At 36.5% G+C, this 21,121-nt stretch overlaps 1 long non-coding RNA gene across 1 annotated transcript in view; it reads left to right on the top strand.

Annotated features, from left to right (window-relative positions):
• Positions 1-21,121, top strand: part of LOC123282808 (uncharacterized) — a 188,072-nt gene that overhangs the window by 82,824 nt on the left and 84,127 nt on the right. The window lies entirely within an intron of this gene.

The following is a 21,121-nucleotide window of genomic DNA, read 5'->3' as shown; positions in this document are numbered from 1 at the left end:
TTCTTTAGTGTAAGTGACAGCAGACAACCTTAAAAGTTTCCTTATGTAAGTTCTACCCTTGAGTATTTTTGGAACGGTAACCAAACCAGCATAATACTAATAGTCCAGACACCTTAGTTTGAGCTCTCAACAGATGGTACAAATAAGAACATTCAATATACATTTCACATGATTTGAAACATTTAGCACATGTACAGAAACCTTTCTTTCCAGAACTTGATTGAAGTTAACAATTATGTTCTCTCACCAGGAAATTGTAGTCACAATCCTCCAAGTGACTTTCAGCATTGGCAATAGCTTCAAAAGACCAGAGTCAGCTTAGTCCCTACTTCTAGAATTTTAGCTCTTGAGTACATTGACTCTTCCTCTGTGATTTGTGAATACTCAATTCCTCAGACTCCCCTACTGGCACATAATATTTCTTCATCTTGGAGAACACCAGGAGGAGGAAAGCCTTCTTCGTTCTGTAATGTGCTATTGCCCTTTTGTCCCATCCTACCTCGAATCATCTCTATACTCTCTTCCTGCCTCCTTCTAGATCCAGAGAGGATTGGGACCCTCACCCTATTTTCAGGTATAAGAAGTCACCACCAATATCACATCCCATGCTCTTTCATCCTACATTTACTTGGCGTTTCCCCTGGTGATTTATACAATGAATCCTAAGCAGAATTACCCTGGATTGCATATAGGTTTGTAATGGTAACCAACAACACTTAAGTAATTTTTTAGCAGCCTTCAGTACAAACCCAAGAGCGAAGAAACTAAAGGACTGCTATGAATGGAGACTGACAGTAGTGGGTAGAGTGGACAAATTGAAGGTTTCCAGGAGAGCCAAAGAAATGACTGACCCTGGAGTCCAAATTCGAAAGGGCAGTTTATGAATTTATTCCTTTAGTTGATTATTGTGTGTTTCTCACCAGGGCCTGGTGACTCTTCTATCCCCAGATTTTTGCTTTTTTTTAAGGAAGAATTTAAGAAAGGAAATGACAGCCTTCAAGCCTGACTCCTTGACTCTCTGCTTTCCCAGACCCCCTATCCCTTGGATGGTCTGCAGTCTCTGGCCTCTGATACTCTAGCCTCTAAAATGCATTTGACTTTTCTATTTTCTGCACTATGTTCCAGGAAAGAACTGTTGTTGTTTCCATGCCTTAAATTCTATTTTGGCCTAGGTGAAACCTTCCTTCCCAAATTTATATTATATTGAGTGTTCCACTTGATGAAGAAGAAAAACGTCAATTACAGTAGAAACCAGTTGGGTTGGGGAGGGAGAGGATGGGGTGGATGAGAGAAGGGAGAAAAAATGGGGAATGAAGATAGGAACAAAAAAAGGAGAGGTTTTGAAAAACTTGACACACAAAAAATTAGAGGAATTGATTATGTCTGAAAGGCTGTGAGGAGAGGTCATTAGGAAATCTTTAAGATTTTAGAAATGATAATACCCAATTCTGAAGGGGTGAAAAGGGGATTAAGCATTGCTGGAGGCAGTATAAATTTGTATGGCTCATTTGGCAAGAGTCTTAAAAATGTTTACACCGTGTGGCTCAATTTTATACTTCTGGGAATATATCCTAAAGAATATTTCCAAATTTTGAAGGAAAAAATAACTTTATGTACAAAAATTTCTTCTCAGTAATGTTTGCATGAGTAAATAATTGGTGACAACCAATGTGACTAACAATAGACACGTGATTAGTTTTAACTCTTAAGTAATTCCTGTCACTTGATTGAGTGTGAGGTAGCCAATGAAAATGGTGATTTTGAAGACAATGTAATATAGAAAATGCATGTATTAATTGTTATAGAAACAAGCTACAAAAGGCTATATGATGCCATTTATGTTTACAAATGAAGAAAAAATGTCTTCAATAAACGTTATTGGGAAACATCAATATATTAATAGTGATTGTGTTTGAGTAGTGAGACTACAGGCTTTTTTTTAAACAAGCACTTTTTAAAAAATAAGGTTTTATTTGCACACGATAAAATTCACCAATTTTTAGAGCAGAATATAATTAATTGTGGTATTATACAATGAATTATTACCACCCCAGTCAAGAAGTTTCCCAATGCCTTTTCACAGTGAATCCCCTTTTCCCCGCCCCTGGCCCAGACAACTGATCTTTCTGTCATTAAAATTTTGCCTTTTCTAGAATTTTGCATAAATGGAATCATATAGTATATGAGACTATAGTTTTTTAACTTTAGTCTACTTTTAAAATGTTTCCTCAATGAGCACATTAAAACATGATTTGAACCTAAAACATACAGATTTCAATTCTGTCTCTTTCCACTAAAGGCAAAGCAGGAGAGAAATGAAGAACTTTAGTTACTTAAGAGAAGAATTAGTTAAAACAGACCTGAGTTATCAGGGAGGTCATAAATAGATGCATACTCACTAAGTGCCCGTGTAAGGCTGACCTTCATCCAAGGCTGAGATAGAATAGAAGATAATGTTTTAAAGTTTGTTTTCAACCTGATAAGAGGATAATGGGAAGAGACAAGAAAGAAGAGAGATCTCTCAGCAGAAAACTAAAGGAGGCATACTTTTTTATCGCTCTGTATTCCGAACATATGCTATTATAAATTTCACATTCTGGAATCTATTTAAAGAATGTAAAGCTCCTATGACCGACCACCCGCTTCGTTTCTTTTTTTTTCATTTTTAATTTCTGCACATTAGTCCTTTATGTTAGGCCGTATAATTATAAGGCAAATGATGCTAGGTTAAGTATAATTGTGACCACCATGAACTCAAAGCCCTTTTTAGTAAAATTACAGTCTGAGTTACTGTATGTAGTCATGTAATTATCTGCATGAAGACCTATGCAGTTTAGATGAGTATGAACTACAGACACAAGGTTAAATATTGAATGAAAAATGCTATACACACATATGTGTTTATATGTATGTATATATCATACATATGCAGCTGAGAGTGCTAAATGGAAGTTCCTTTTTTAAGACAAGATAAAATTTTAAATATTTAACTTCCCAATAATTCCCTAATACCTTACTTTTTTTTTTTAAAGATTGGCACCCGAGCTAACAACTGTTGCCAATCTTTTTTTTTCTTCTTCTTCTCCCCAAAGCCCCGCAGTACATAGTTGTATATTCTAGTTCTGAGTGCCTCTGGTTTTCCTATGTGGGACACTGCCTCAGCATGGCCTGATGAGCAATGCTAGGTTCACACCCAGGATCGGAACCTGTGAAACCCTGGGCCACCAAAGTGGAGTGTGTGAACTTAACCACTCAGCCACGGGGCCGGCCCCCCTAATACCTTACTTTTAAACATTTTAATTGTGGTAAACATTTTAAACATTTTAAATGTGGCATGTGACAAAATATACCATTTTAATCATTTTAAGTGTACAGTTTAGTAGCATTAAGTACATCCACATTGTTGTGCAACCATGACACCTTCCATCACCAGAGCTTTTTTCATCTCGCAAAACTGAACCTCTGTATCCATTACACAATAGCTCTTCCATTTCCCCTTTTCCTTGCCTTCCTAGAATGGCAAGCACCATTCTACTTTCTGTCCCTATGACTCTGACTACTCTAAGTACCTCATGTGAGTGCAATCGTTCGGTATTTGTCCTTTTGTGATTGTCTTATTTCACTCAGCATAAAGTCTTCAAGGTTCATCCAGGTTGTAGCATGTATCAGAATTTCCTTCCTTTTTATGACTGAATAATGTTCCATTGTGTGTATATGTATACCGCATTTTGATTATCCACTCGTCTGTCGATGGACACTTGGGTGGCTTCTACCTTTTGACTGTTGTGAATATATATATATATTTTTTAAAGATTTTATTTTTTCCTTTTTCTCCCCAAAGCCCCCCGGTACATAGTTGTATATTCTTCGTTGTGTGTCTATCTAGTTGTGGCATGTGGGACGCTGCCTCAGCGTGGTTTGATGAGCAGTGTCATGTCTGCGCCCAGGATTCGAACCAACGAAACACTGGGCCGCCTGCAGCGGAGCACGCGAACTTAACCGCTCGGCCACGGGGCCAGCCCCTGTGAATATATTTTTTTAATAGTAAAACATTTCTAGACGCACTTCCCATGGTGACATAGGGAAGCTGATATTAATGATACAAAGATTCCCTGGGCTGCTTTCTCATATATCATGATGCTAGACTGTTAAGTAGTTACATGACAACAGTACTATAACTGTACTTTTCACTGGAATATAATTAATTAGTCAATAGTATGCTACTTTATGGTCATATAATAAAACAGAGCAGTGCTCAACCTGGCTGAAGGTCTCCATTGTGTCAGGCGCTTGACAGGAATTTTCAATCGGGAAACTTTTAAGTGCTGGGAAATTTATTTTTGTATTATTTCTTACATACTTTTCTCCCTATGGTATTTTCTGCTTTCTCTTTCTGAAACTTCTAGTAGTTCCTAAACTTATCCTCTAGTGTTTTTATCTTTCTCTCTAGTTTTCTCAATTTTGTGTTTTACTTTTTGGGTGATATTATCAACTTCAACTTTTAATCCTTCTCATAAATTTTAATTTCTATTATCATGATTTTACTTTCTATAGTCTATTTCTTTCTTTCTTTTTAAAAATATCACCCTGTCTTTCTTTGCTGAATGCTATACTTTTTCTTAGCTCTTAGATGATATTCTAGTTTTTTAAAGTGTCCTCCCTGAGTTACTTCTGTTTTCTTTGGTTCCTCTTTAGTATTTATCTCTATCTTTCATGCTAGAGGCTTTCTGGAAGGTCTAGGGATCCTTGACTTCCAGCTTATTAAAAGGAGCTAATTGGTAGCTCTGAGTTCCTGTATGGGTGCCGGGGAGGAGGGCCTTTTAGAGTGGTGGGCCTAAATGTAGGATCATTGGGATATGTTATTTTGTGAGGGTCCCCCAAATCTCATTCAGTATCTCATTCAGGATGTGTGAGTCTTTTCTCTGACAAGTTTCCTTCCTAGGGAATTTAGTGCTGGCTGAAAACTCAGTATTGTCTCACTTATCAGTCAGTAGGATTTTACTTAATTGCCCTGTCTACACTACAGCACCCTTTTCTATGACCGTCCCTGAGTCTGGAGTACCTTTGACCTATCACTTCCCTAGAATATATATGCAATCTTTTACCAAAATGAGAGTAGTTTCCAAATTACCTTGGTTAGGGAAAAGATATGTGCCTTTAACTGCTTTCTAAAATGCAACTAATTGTACTATTTTCTGCCTTGCCTGTAAGCCAAATTTAAAGATAACCAGTGTCTCCAATTCCTGAGTGATTCCAGGGTCCTGTGGTGTGAATTGGCTTGCTTTGGGGGTTTCTCATTGCCATTGTAAATTCCATCTGTATTTCAGCTTCCAAAATGTTGCGGGTATGGCCTTTTTTTCTGATTTCTTTATCCTTGTGAGTTTTGGCCCTTGGATAGCCCTGTAATTTTAGTGGAGTTTGGGGAGTGTAAGTATGTGTATTTAGGCTGGTATAAGATTTTTAGATTCCCACTGTATGTTTGCTGTCATTTAAAGATTAATTTCTAGCAGTATCTTAATTATGATTAGAAAATATGGACTGTATGATACTCATTCCTTGGTATTGTGATTTTCTTTGTTAACTATTACATGGTCATTTTTATAAATGTCCTGTGAATATTTGAAAAGAATCTCAATTCTTTGATATTGTGGATTGCAGGGAACTTTCTAATTCAATTAGTTCACACTCGTTAATTGTGACACTACAATCTTCTATTTCCTTGCTATATACCTGGTTTCTGAGAGAATTATTTTACAGTCTACTACCATGAATATCATTTTCACAATTACTCCTTATGTTACTTTCACTTTTTGCTTTATATATTTTGAGGCTATTCTGTCAGATGCACACATGTTCGGGATCTTTACGTATTTGTGATAAATTTTTTCAGTTACTGTTTTATGAAGGTCCTCTTTACCTTAAAACCTTTTTTGCTTTCAAGTCTATTCTGTTTAATGTGTACCAGCTTTCTTTCAGAATGTGCTCCTTAAATCTTTTTTTTATTCTTGTACTTTCACCTTTTCTATGTCATTATACACTTTTTAATAGCTTTATCGAAGTATAATTGACATACAATGAACTATACATTTTTAAAGTGTACAACCTGATAACTTATGGCATATGTATGTACCTGTGAATCCATCGTTAAAATCAAGATAATGAACATATCCGTTGCCCCCAAAAGTTACTTTGCGTGTCCCTTTTTAACCCTTTCCTCCAGCCCATCTCCAGTCCCTATCCCCAAGCAACCACTGATCTGTTTTCTGTCATTATAGATTTTGTAGAGTTTTATATAAATTGAATTATACAGTGTGTACTCTTTTTTAGTCTGGATTTTTTCATCATAATTATTTTGGGTTCATCCATGTTGTTGGATATATACATAGTTCATTCCTTTTTTATTGCTTAGTGGTATTCCATTGTACAGATACACCACAATTTCTTTTAATCTATTCACCCGTTGATGGACATTTGGGCTGATTCCAGTTTTGGACTATTACCAAGTAGAATGACAATTTATGTGCAAGTCTTTGTTATGAGTATATATTTCCTCTTCTCTTGGAATAGCTGGAGTATATGGGAGGCATATGATTAACTTTTTAAGGAACTACAAAACATTTTCCAAAGTGGTTGTGCCATTTACATTCCCACCAGGAGTCTCTAGGAGTTCCAGTCTTCTGCATTCTTGCCAACACCTGGTATTTTTAAGTTTTAGTCATTTTAATAGGTGTACAATTGTATCTCATGATTTTAATTTACACTTCCTTAATGACTAATGATGTTGAGCATCTTTTCATGTGTGTTTGTGTGTGGTTTTTTTTTTTTTTGCTATATGTGCATCTTAAATTTGAAGTGTCTGTTCACATCTTTTGCACTTTTTTTTCTTGTTTGGCTGTTTGTTACCCTATTTTTGAGTTTTGAAAGTTCTTTTTATATTGTAGATTCAAGTCCTTTATCAAATATATGATTTGCAATGATTTCCTCCAAGTCTGTGGCTTGTCTTTGAGTTGCGTCTCTTATAGACATCACAAAACTAATTTTGTTATATTACCCAATTGGAGGACATCATATTACAAGTAGGTTTAATTTGTTTATATTTTCATGATTATTGTGATATATAAACTTATTTCCATCCTCTTTTTTCATTTTCTATTTACCAATTTTTTCTCATTGTTTCTGTTTGAGTTGTCTTTATCTCCCCCTATTTTCTCTGCTGGTTGAAAGTATTGCATTCTATTAATTTAATGTTAGCCTTAAAATTATAAAAGCATATATGACTTTCATGCCAGGTGGATTTCTTTTGGGTCACCACCAGTTATCCCTCTGGATTTGAAACAAAGTCCACCCTGGCATATGGGACTCTTTAAAGAAGGGGCTTTTATAGGGGAAATCAAAGCAAGAGACTAAAATATGCAGATCTCTCTCCAGCCCACCTTCCATCAGAGAGCTGTCCTGGGCCCACAGTGCTGCTGAGCCTGCAGTGCTTGCCTGTGTTCTGTGATGGGAACCTGGCCCTTCCTGCAAGGCAATATAGAAGCTCTCTTTTCCTACAGGGCAGGCTGGAAAGCATCCTCAGCAATTGGGGGAACACACAGGCTGCTTTGGGCTTGCTATCCAGATTTGCAATGCCAGGTGTTTACAGGAATTCTGAGGTCCCAGCTGTTCAGTACCTCGTGGGGAGCCCAGTCCCAGCCTGCTGCCTGTCCACAGCGCAGATTAAATTTCTGTTTTCTCTTATGGATAATGCTGGTCGCTGTGCCTCAGTGACTCTACAAAAAGTCTCAATCATTTTATAGTCAGCCTCTTTACAAACAATACAAGATCTTAGGACTCTAACTTTGAGTATTCTCCTTCCCATATCTGTATTACTGTGCTCTAGATTTTTTGTTTCAACTTATTGTTACTATACCCATTAGTCAGCATTATTGTAATGTTTATTGTTGTCATTTACAATTAGTGATTATTTAGATTTATTATCATGTTTTCCCATTTGCTCATTATTGCTTCTTGCATGTCAGTTCTCTTTCCTGAGTTATAACTAAGCTTTAGCAATTCTTTTATTAAAGGTCTGAGAATGGGAAATTCTTTCAGTGTTTTTTGAAAAATGTCTTTGTTTTTTACCCCACTTTGAATGATATTTTTTTCTGCAAATAGAATTTTAGGTTGACAGTTATCTTCAGCATATTGATGATGTTAAGCCATTGTCTTTGGCTTCTGTTGAGAAGTCTGCTGGAAGTCTAATTGTGTTTGTTTATTTGTTGTTATATGTAATCTGTCTTTTCTCCCTGGTTGCTTTTAAAATTTTTGACTAGCCTTTTGTGTTGTTCAGCTTCCCTATGGTATGTATAGGTATGGATTTACTTTTTCTTCTTCTTAGAACTCCCTGTGTGACTTTCAACAGTGGGCTCATGTAATTTCTTGGACTAGTATTTCCATAATACAGCCTCCTATAAATTCATTCCCAGACCACCCACATGGCAAAGTAGAACAAACCCCAATCATGGTAAGGTCAACATCCTCTTGGGACACTCTGGTGTCAGTTTACTTATTTACTACTCTGGCTTAAGAGTCCTTCTTTTTCTCTGGTACAGTACCTGAGGATTTCCCTCCCTCTCTTCCTTCTTTCCTTTCCTTCTTTCAAAGTCAGCTGTATATTTAAAAATTTTATTGTGTCCAGCATTTATATGTATTTGTATTAGTACCACCTCAGTGCTACTGTAGCTGGACATTTCCTATACTTAAATCTTTAATTCTTCTGAAATTTACTTTGGAATATATATAGTCATGAAAATAAGATTTGTGCTTTTGTCACAGTACTGTTTAATGAATTTCCCTTTCTTTATCACGAATATGCTATAATAAACAATAAATTTAATTGTACAATATATAATAAATTCTCACGTGCATCATAAATTTGCATATATATAATTTAATGTCAGGTAGATCATACTTTCTCGCACTTCCTCAATCTTTTCTTCTTTCAAAGTTTTATTTTTAGGTGCTATCCATTTAATCTTCTTGATATAATTTTGAATCACTTTTTAAAGTCTCCTCAAATGTCCTGATGGTATTTTAATTGTAATTGCATTAATCTTACCTTTTGGGAAGAATTGACGTTTACCAATTAATTAGTCTCTCCATCCAGGAAATAGAATGCTTTTTCATATTTTCAAATCTTATGTTATGTCTCACAATAGATTTTAATAATTTCTTTACATTTCCTATTAATCTTAGTTTAAATCTAAGGTTTTTCCTCATATGGTGACTATAATATTTAGGTCATTGTATTATTACTAGAGGTATATAGAAGAATATCTTATATTTCTATATTTTTTAAATCAAGGTACTGACTATACTCTATTTGTACCAATGCTAGTTTTGTTCTGTTTTTTTTTACATTTTCTAGGTGGATAAAATCAGTCACAAAGTAAGAATTTTCCCTCTCTTTGGGAATAGCTACAAATATTCTTTTCTTTCATGTCTTACTACATTGGCTACCTCTTATAGGACAATGTTAGAGAATGTGGTAATATTGGGCATCCTGAATTGCTCTTCATTTCTATGAGAATGCATTTCTGTTGACACTTAGTGTGAGATAGACTGTCTTCCTAACAGAGATGTTAATTATTGTGTTACAGAAATAGTCAGGTATTTCTGGATTCTAAGATTTTTAAAAATTGGAAACAAGTGTCGAATTTAACAGAATACTCCTTTAACATCTATTTGAAATAATGTTTTTCTCCTTTGACATATTCAGATGTTTAATCAAAATAATAAAATTCCTGGTAATAAATCTTAGATAAATCGCATGTTTTTAAGGTATGTCATTCTAATAATATACAGCAGTTGTTTTAAAGATTTTATTTTATTTTTTCCTTTTTCTCCCCAATGCCCCCCCCGGTACATAGTTGTATATTCTTCATTGTGGGTCCTTCTAGTTGTGGCATGGGGGACGCTACCTCAGCATGGTTTGATGAGCAGTGCCATGTCCGCACCCAGGATTCGAACCAATGAAACACTGGGCCACCTGCAGCGGAGCGCGCGGAACTTAACCACTTGGCCACGGGGCCAGCCCCAGCAGTTGTTTTAGTAGCTGTTTTGATTATCTTCTATTCAATGTTGAATTTTGCCTATGGATTTAAGAATGGTTTAGGCTATAATTTCCTCTATAATCTTTGCTTGTCAGGCTTTTAATCACTATTATGTTTACATATTTCTTATGGTCTGAAATGTTGCTAGAGAACCAGTGTTCTATCTCTCGAAGATTTGATAGAACTCATCTGTAAAACTCTTTGGACATGGTGGATTTGGGAGGAGATAATTTTTGATAACCATAGAAGAAATTTTAAAAGTTACTGTTATATCCAGAAGTTTTCTATTTCTTCTTCTGTCAACTTGGTAATTTATTCTTTGCTAGAAATAATCAATTTATTAAGTTTTAAAATGTGTTAGCATATAATTATAATAATATTTAAAAAATCATCTCTGTGACTGCGTGTATTCCCTTTCTCATTTTCACATTTTTCTGTTTGATGCTTCTTAATATTTTTTACTATAACTTGACTAAGGGTTTTCCCTGTATTATTTTCTTTTTTTCAATTCTCAGGTATTTGATTTTATAATTACTACTTTCTTCTATTTTCTAATTCATTAATTTTGCTTTTTACTTTTATGATTTCCTTTCTCTGACTTTTCTTATTATCTTGTTCTCTTCTTAATTGAATTAGCTCATTTATTTCCATTTTCTTCTCATTAAAATCAATAAATTTTAATGCTATGAAGTTACCTTTCAGTATAATTTTGACCCAGCCTGTATATCCTGATATATTGTAATTAGCTTTAATTGTAGAGCTTATTTCCATTATAAATTGATACAAATTTAGATTAATGCTTTAAAATTTCCAACTTGTTGATTTTTGTGCATATTTAACTAGAATTTTGTTATGAATTTCTGGTTTGTTGCATTGTAGGCAGTAAAATTTCTACTCTGGGTAAATCTAAAGGTTTTTTTTTTTGTTGGTGACCATTTGTAAACATTCATGAGTGTGGATACACATTCTTTGTAGAGGGCAAAGTTGTATATGTCGCTATTAAGTGATTCTAGTAATTAAATTATTCAAGTTATCTATATTGTTATTTGGTTTCAGTTTTTTTAATATTTCAAGATTGTTTTATAGTCTAACACCAAAACAGGCTCCTTTTAAACTCTCCTTTTAATTATACCAACATTTACTACATATATACCAAGACCTAGGCATGTGCTGTCCAATATTGTAGTCACTCACTACATATGGCTTATTGTCATTTAAATTTTGATGAATTAAAATTAAAAATTCAATTCATCTGCCACTCTGGCTATATTTCAAGTGCTCAATAGCCACATGTGGCTAGTAGCTACCATATTGGACAGCACAAGTATAGGAAATTTCCATTGTCATAGAAAGTTCTATTAGACAGCACTAACCTAGACTATTATATTTTATTGTGGATTGTACTTTTGATCAGTATAATGTTGATACATTTATTATTTATTACAATGTGAATTTAATGCTTTTTATTTTTCTTTTAATTGCTTGATACATATTTGCCCATCTTTTTAGTTTTAATATTTCTACGTCATTGTGTTCTATGTCTTATCTCATAAATAATAGATAATTCTGTTGCTTAAATATTTTAAAAATCAGTTTAACATATTTATGTTTATTTTTATACTAATATGTTTGATATTCTAACATCTTGATTTATTTTTTTTAAAAAAAATTTTCTGTTGTTTCTGTTGGTTTCCAGCTTTCGATACATGTGTGGAATATTGGTTAAGTCCATTAGCTCAAGCATATGCCTGCCTGAGCTTGGATCCCATTTCAACATCTCAAGAATCAGTAGCTCTTAAATTCTTTGTACCTGAATGTCCTCATTTATAAAATTTGTAAGGTGGGGATAAAAATCATACCCATTTCACAGGGTTATTAAGAGGGCTATATAGGTTGTTCATAGCTGTTATTACTTAATTCTGGGGCTGTTTTCTTCTAGAAACACTGAATGTATTTTCATTATAGTGGTTACCATTAAATAAAAAAATACAGCCTATATATCCCTAATTGTCAGTTTCACAAAGGAATACAATCGTTTGAATCCCATGTAAGGTGAGGTTATTAGCGGCTTTTAGTTCTCCCTCCTCTTTGTATACACGTTTCATGATTTTTGTTGGAATTATCTGAGACTGTAGAGCTATATTATTTAATATTGAAACTGTTTTAACTTATATATCTTTGCTTTCGAGAATGATGAATTATTTTTGCATTCTATAATGTAATCATAAGTATTTGACTCACCTTGGATCTAAGTGTTTTGAATGCTTACCAACAGACCTTTTAAAGCTTTCTTATATTCTTTTTCCTTTATATATTTACAGTTTTTAGCTGAATAGTATCACAATGCATAAATTTTGAATCTGCCTTTATTTCCTTAACAATCTTTGAGAAGCAGAAAGATTCATCCCCAGAGTAAAAAAATAATTAAAGTTCAGTTGATATGCCAAAAAATGTGAAATATAAATATCCAGCTTCCTCTATTTGTTCACATGGTTTAGACCATATAGTTATCTATGTTTGAGTGATGCCCATTTGGCCATTTCACTATGGGTATGTCACTCTCTACATGCCTTGCTTGGAAGCTGAAATGTATCTCTTCCCTCTGCTAGGGTGACATGTATCATCATATATGATTTCAATTACTGCATGTACTTAGATGACTCCTAAGTCTGCATGTCCGTTTCTGAACTCTCTCTCTCTTTCTAGTACAATAACTTGCAGTTTTAATACATTGTCTCCGCAGGTGTGTTTTCCATAAGATGTGTATTTCTTCATCTATAAATAATGGGATTAGATTAAATGATCTCAAAGGTTTATTCCAGGAATAAAAGTCTCTGATCTATAGCTGCTAGTCCTTTATTATTCCACCAATAGTGCTCTTTAAAATTCTCTCAAACTCCTCCCTATAAATTTGTTGTTTTTTCACTATTGGTCTGGAAGGTGGCCATTATTTCTTTAACAAATTGAACCAAACTTTTACTGGAGCATACAGACTTTGTAAAACATCCATAATCTTTGATCCTCTCAAACCCGCTCTGCTACATTAGTGGCTCCAATATTCAGAGGGAGCATACTCGCCACCCATGTTCTCAGCATTTAACTGCTCACCAGTTCCCTTCTTTCTTACTCATCCACACAATGCTCTCAACTCTCCAAGCCAAGTGATAACTCATCTTTGGGTGCCACTCAAAAAGTGGAGTCATAAGAGCTGGTACCGTTGGGAAGAGGGATAAGCTCAAGGGATGGTGGCTTTCATTTCATTTCTGTTTTCTCTTACTTTTGAAGATTTTCAGTAGCACCTGACCACCTTCACTGCCTCTTTTCTTTCTTGGTTGATACTCAACCAAGAATTCAAGAACCAAGAGTTCAAACCACACCCTTCACCTCGGGAGTATTGGCAGAGTTTTAATCCAATAGATATGGCACATGCTACACTACTGAGGGCACACAAGAGAGAAGGGAAACGTCTCTGGGGCTGAAAAGGTCACTTCAATCCGAGGATGATTACCTTTGGGCCATGATCTCCAGTGATGACTTCTGGTTCCAGTTTACTTGGCTAGTCAAAATACCTCTCTCTCAATCTCTCTCTTTTTCTCTCTTTCACATTAGTTTTCTTCTCTAATCCATACCAGAAAAATTTCAGGTCTATGTCCTTAAACTACTACTAATGTTATTGCTGCTGCTATTGTTACTACTAGACTCTTACTGCTGCTAATTCTACTACTACTGCTATTACTACTGTTAGAGCTACTATTACTGTCATAGCGACAATTGTTATTCTTGTAGCTCTTACTCAATGGCATGAAGTGGGCAAAATTCTTTACATATATTATCTCATTTAATCTTTGCAATAGCCCTTGTTGGCAATTTTCATTATTATCCCTGCTTGAGAGAAGAGGAAACAATATTAGGAAGGTTAAGTAAATTTCCCAGTGTGTCTGAGCCTGTTAGTGGAGCTGTGGTTTTTGAACCTAGGTCTGGTTGATCACAAAGGCCACTCTCTTAACTGCTGCCAGGCCCCAAACTGGAAAATTCCTGCGCATGAGCTGACACCCTCTCCTTCTGGAGTACTGGCAAATGTTACTAATAGACTCCAACCTTCTTTCTGCCTAAGCCCAGATACGATCTCAGAATCCTTCAGAAAGGGCCTAGGCAGCCACTAGAGAAAATCCATCAGATTTGGCATGTGAACCAAATCTGAGTAAAGCCTGTTTGTGAGTCTTGTACTGCTTGACACAAAATGGTGTCCCTCCTCTGCTTTCCATTCCATGGTTCTCCTCTGGAACTGAGATGACAGGCACGGAATTCAAAGCCAAATCACTTGTGAGACCAGAGGTAGAGATTGAGGCTATTGCTACGATATACTCCTATCCCTTTCCTTGAGTAACACATATTGATGACTGCTCCACATACCTGAACATTGAGCATTTGATTGTGAAGTCAAAAGTAACCCAAACATTTTGTACATACTCTCCCTTAATATTTTTAAAGTGCAGGCAGCTCTGTGCTTCCCACACCATTGACCACACCATCTCTCCTCACTGGAATAATCCATTTTTGTTATTTGGGGAATGGGATTTACAGTACTTAGAAATTTCTGTAACTAGAAAGCTTTCAAATCATGAAATGTACATGTATGAGAATCACCAGGAGGTTCAAGATAATTATAATTGATGCAGCGAAGCAAAGTCAAACTAAAAATGCATATCCATATGATTGTGTCCTTAGAAAAATGTCCATTTATTCTCGTGTTGGTGTAAAATGTGTCAATTCAATGAGAAGAGGAGATTTCTTCCCTTTCTGTTATTATGAAGCATTGCCAAAAAGAAAAGATCAATTATTCTCAAGATACATTTAGTTGAGCCTTCTTCCCACATCCTCAATACTTATGTTTATGTGAGTTATACATCTGTACAATGCAGCAATTGTTTCATCTTTCCCAAACTAATAGAGATGCTAGAAACATCTGGTAGTTGACAGTTAATTCATTTTTTCATTGCACCTTTTCATAGGAAGCGATTCAATATATCCCCTGAAAAAGTCTTGCATTTATGACAGGTGTATATTTCTTAACAAGTCGCTGTTTGACACCATTGCTTCTCCTAAGACCAGCTGCAAGTACATTCATCTGGCAAAAAAAAGAGTGGGAAGGAAAAGTGAAATTTGAAAGAAAGTTGGAGTGTCAGGTGGTTGTTGCATGAAGTATCCAGTTGACTCCAGTAATATTTATTCTGCTTATTTTGTGCAATTTCCTGAAACTGCCTTTCACAAGTCTGTCACAGTGATGACTTTCTCTGTTTTGAACGTTGTTTAGCTACATACTACTTATTTGTTTGAAAAGGTAAAATGAGGTTTCTTCCCAGCATGGAACTAGGAATTGATTCAACATAGGGCTTGACCTGTGAGACAGATAGCCCCATCCCAGCATCCCAGTTTCCCAGCATCCTTGCACCATCTGAGGCTCAGAAAGAGCAGAAGGATATAAGATGAGTATTGTATCCTGAATTTTCTGACCCCTTCTTAGTATAACTCTTTGATCTCTAAATTAGCTCCTTGTGACCTCACTGAGATTATCTCTGTCCTCCCCAGCAGTTGTGATTAGCTAGGGTTATTTTTACTGAAAACATCTCAGGGCATGAAGTGGGAGGGTGAGGATGCTGCATTCTTGGTGGAGGGCCCAGTGTTTGGAATTCTTCCCTTGATGTGACGTAATGCATCTTAATTGGCTTGCCCTTGGGCCATGGCACAGCAACCCCAGCTGGCTAAGCCTGAAGCGCTGGTGCTGCTTAGGGAGGGGTTCAGAAGTAGCTCAAAAAGATGTCATTAGTACGCAGATAGTGAATGTAGGGCCACCTTTATGACCAAGAACATGGCACCTACCCTACTGGCTCAGTGACTTCCTCATTTGAAGACTTGGTTTGCTAGATAGCTATAGAATATTTATTCTAAAAGAATCAGTGCTAATGGTATTAATGTCACTCTAGCTTATCTCAAACTTCTCAGGCTCCTAGGCACTGTTGACAACTCAGCCTTTTTAGTTGGCTTAAAGTACTCTTTCCTCCGTGGGCACATGGAGACACACACACACACACACACACACACTGAATGAAGAAAAGCTCTGCTGTTAATAGAAACATTTGATTAGTCTCCTTTGAACGTTCAATGTTAAGTAAAATATGATGCTTGCCTACTGGTTGGGTGCTTTCCTCACTCAATTTCAGTGACAATGGCTTGGAATATGGACTATTTCTGATTTGTTCTTGAAAATAAGAATAAAAAATACATACAAAATTTGTGGAATATAGTACAGGAGTACCCAGCAGTACCTTTTTCATCCATTTATCTCAGGAGTCATCCACTAACAAGTTGGCAATAACATTCCTACTGGACTCATGAGGTCACTGGAGCAATAAGGGATTTAATAATTTGACCAAGGTCAATGCTAATGAACAAAACACCTGTGCCTTCACGTTAAATTACCTGGCTAGTCCTGGTCATATAGTTTCACTCAGCACACTAAATTATTTTGATTTCCTTAAAGCATCTATCCTAAAGTGGCAGAGCTAATCCAAATAAGCAATTGGATTTAGACAGGACTGGGAATTGGTGGGGTGTCTGCTTGAGCTCAGATGACCTCAGTGCCTAGGCATCTCCATCCCCTCAAAGCCTATGCCTGCTGATAAGTTCAGGAAGGATCTTGCTCAGTTCATGCTCTTCCATTAGCTGGCATGCCTTCCCTTATCCTTACTGCCACTTAATGGCTATAAAGAAATCTGTTTTCATGAGATATCCACTTGGAAATGTCTTTAATAATTGCTGTTTGTGCCGCCTCCAGTCAGTCTTCTTTTCTCTGTCATTAGGTGTGGTCTAATGGCCTCAAGAATGCTACAAATGTCAGGAATGTGCACAAGTCTGGAGCTCTGATTTCAAGGCAATTTCACCTGAACTCCCCTCCCCTTCCTTTGTGACTGGAGTAAAGAGAACTTTAGTAATTAGGTTAATCTCTTTAGGAAAAATTTTGTGATAGAAGTTGTGTGTGTCAGCACTGGAAAAGTCACTGCAGAAAGCTATTCTGATTCATCTTGGCGACTCTGTCTTAAAAGTTTTCTTTGTCTTAGAAACCGATGCAATGGATTTTGGAATGACCTAATGAGTGTTATATTTCTTGCATAGCAGGAAAGAGAGAAATTTCTTTTCCCAAGTATGGTCTTCTATTCCTCTTTTCTTTAAGTCCCAAGAGTGGTATTTAATCTTTGAGAACATTATGCTTTGCATATGGTAAAGATTGTTAAAACCATTGGGGAAATTTACCAGGAAATTGACGTATTTTTTTCCTTCTTCCTTTTCTTCATAGAACTAACAATGATCCTAACACTCTGTTTTCTGAGATCTAAGACTCATAGTAACAGGACGAGCTTTAAGGATTCCACCAAAATCTATACAGACTGGCTTTGCCCACATATGCTTGGCCATATGATTGGCAGTGGAGCTCCATCTGAGGGAGATGCACCAGAATCACCCAGAGAGTTCGTTAAGACATAGATTGCTGCCTCCTACCCCGAGAGTTTCTGATTCAGTGTGCCTGGGGTGAGTCCCAAGAATTTGCCTATCTAACAAGTTCCCAGGTGATACTGATGTTGCTGGTCCCTGGACCACAGTTTTTGAACCCTTGGAGAAGGAAGTAAGAGTATATAGCAAATGCCCCAAAGCCAACATCTGAAGCTACTATTCTTTGTGCCAGGACTTGGTATGTTGGAAGTATTGGAACAACCTATGCTACTACCAGGAAGTTTCTAATTCTATTATCACCCTGTTAGGATGCTTGAAAAAGGGACTAATGATATATTTGCAAAGTATGACTCTAGCTTCTTAAGAGATACTCAAGATGCCATTATTTTTGTTGCTTTTTGTTCTAAATCTTTGTTTTGGAATTGTTGTGTTGTGAGAAAAATGACTACAAAAGCCACTAGGAAAGGAAGGTCTTAGTATGATATTCAGTTTAACACCTCTTGGAGAAGAATTTGTTTTTCCCATGTCACATGGCTTAAAAGGTTAGTTAACCAGGGCAAACCTCGATGTGTCTGGATTGAGCTAAAGAGTAGCTGAATAGTTTATCCATAAGTGCAGAGTAATCCTCATGACCATATGATATAATATGGAAAGTAATCAACAGTTTCAAAAACTGACATCGCCTGGCCTATTGTTTTCATTTGACCTAACTGATAGTTCGTACATGCCTTAAAGGGAAAACTGGACTAATTAGTAGAGGAGGGAGAAACCACCTGGCAAAGAGGCCCAACTCTAATTACATATGCAAGCCCAGCCACAGTTTTCAGTTACAGAGTGTGGAAATGGGTGAGAAAACGGGGCACTAAGAAGCAAGTGCTGGGCAGAGATTAGAGGTAGAGCCTGCTGCCGAGGGACTTAATGACAAGTTCCAACGATGTCACAAATGCTTTGTGAAAGGAACAACCAGATTATAGTATTATGGTAGAGCAACTGTTATAAATGAAGTTAATGATCATGTTTTCTTTTTCTAAATGACCTCTAGAGAGAGGCTAATATATATGTGATGAATCAGTAGTCTCTAAATGCAAAAGTATAGAGCTTTTTACAATTTTAGGTGAAAATTAGTTTCTGATAGTTAATGACAGGAAATGATACAGAACTATAAAGTGAGAACAGTAGACTAACAAATTACTTATTGATGAAGAAACTTAATTTTTGATCTCCCAGCTCAGGGCTTCTGTGTTGTCCAATGAGATTTTCCCTGTTGAGTTAAAGAACTGGAGGCCAATTATACAGGTTTGGGGCTCTAGATGCCTCCTACCATGAGGCACTTCCTATCCTGTTTTCCAGAAGGCACCTGAAAAGGAAAGCCTGGTGAACATTTGACCAGGGACACTGATGATCTTTGTCTCCTGTCATTTCTTGTTTCTGCTTCTTGACTGCTGTTGTTTCCTCATTCTGTCACCTTCCCTATGTTAACTGGTGTCTTTACCCTGCCTTCTCTCTTCTCCCTTGCTGCCACTGCCCACACCAAAGCCAGAAAATTTAGAGAATCCCAAGCGATTCTAGTCTGATTTTATGAAGATCTCAGCTCTTTTGAGCTCTCCCACCCAAAGAAATTTTTCCATTTTAGTTTTTGCCAATTGCCTTGGACTAGGCTGGAGAACCTTGGTGTACTCTGTACCTTACAAAAACAACTCCTTCCCAGACACCACCCATGAATAGAGAACTAAGGATAATACAAGTCATATCTAACATATATTGAACACTTAACATGGTAAGCATTTTTCTAATCGCTTGAATGCATTGAATTGTTTTACCTGTGTGACAACCACAGGAAGTAGTTACCAAAACTATTCCATTTTACAGTTGAGGGGACTAAGTACCATGAGGTTAAGTAACTTGTACAAGTTTTCCCAGGTAGTTAGGGCAGAGCTAGGATTTGAATCCAGGCAGTCCGGATTCAGTCTGTGCTCCTAACCATATGCATGTGCTGAGATTCTTGCCTCCCAGCCAGTGAATTCTCTCTCCTGCGGAGATATGTGCCATCTCCCTTCAACACTGTCCCTGTTCCCAATAAGATCCGGGTGGTCTCATCTTTCTACTCCCTTCTAGTTTGACAAGATCATTTCTGGCTTCCCAAGACATGACCACCAAACATAAAGTCCTCTGGGAGAGCAGGGGATGAGGCTGTAGGGAGGCCTCTTGTAAATAACACTTCTGGTGTTCTTTTTGTTGCTTGTTCACTGAAAACATGGTTGAAATATTTCCAGGTCAATAATAAGAGAGCTTTCCTCAATTCTCCTCCCCTTTTAATATCAAGATCCCATTCCTTTAACATAAAAATAGTCCTAATTAATCTGAATTTACTAAACAGGTAAACTAGGGTGGGGAGGTGTTTGTTTATAAGATGACTCGATTCCATGAGTTGCTGAGTACAATTAAAATAGAAACCAATTTTCACATATTCAAAACATATACAACTTTACAGGAATATTTTTGTACCTATATAGTACTTTATTTTTAGAAAAATATGTAGAGAGAAGAAATCAGGATTTAAGAACCGACTTTCTTAAGCAGGAGACAAGTGAATTTGGCTTGCTCTGATAAATTTAAATGAAGAGGTACACTAGATCCAGAAAACAATCTTTAAAAATGAACCTTGGTTTCCGTATAAATTTTGAAATCATTCATGTCTTCATCTAACAAATATTGATGGAATTCCTACTGTATGCTTGGCAATGAAGAGACAGCCTTGAACAAGAGAGATGTTTCCTAGTGGTGTTTAAAAGTCTAGTGGCAAAGACAAACACTGAAATAAATAATTAGGTAAAATCTGATGTGAATTATGATGGTGGATGAGAGATGGTCTATGGAAGCTTTCAGTAGGGGACCTAACCATGGTAGAAGTAAAGGCCTTCCAGAATATTTGGCATTTATGCTGAGACCTGAAGGATTTGAAGGGTCAGCCTGCTGATGACTGAAGGACAAGCATTCCAAGTAGAAGCAACAGCATGTGTGAAAGATCAGAGTGAGAAAGTTTGTAATGTATTCAAATGACTGAAAGATCATCCAGAAACAAATTTCATTTAGCGGATGAGGACATTCAGACTAGCAGGGTGAAGAAAACTGTCCAATGGTGCTAGATATAAGATGCAGGTCACCCGATTTTAAGAACTGGCATCCTACCATACGCCCCGTGGCCTTCTGTGGACTGAGTAGACCTTTGGAGAAGGGCTGCTGCTAGCTCATATGGCACTTTCACATGAATTCAAAATATAATTTATTTCTAGATTGTCAAAATATAGAAATTTTGATAGAAAAAATCTGCCAGAAAATTATGGCTGTAATACACAAATCTACAGTGTCTGCCATCTAAATGGTTTCCCTTAGATGTACAACATGCGTAATCATGTTGGCCTCTGAGGATTCAGATCAATCAAACATGAAGTAATAATCTTTGAAGCTTCTGTTGGGGAAGAGTCTATAACCATCTCACTCCAGTGTCTTTTTAATGGTTT

Source organism: Equus asinus, chromosome X, assembly GCF_041296235.1.
Source record: "Equus asinus isolate D_3611 breed Donkey chromosome X, EquAss-T2T_v2, whole genome shotgun sequence".
In the NCBI taxonomy this organism is placed as follows: domain Eukaryota; kingdom Metazoa; phylum Chordata; class Mammalia; order Perissodactyla; family Equidae; genus Equus; species Equus asinus.
This window is presented reverse-complemented; position numbering and strand designations above follow the sequence as displayed.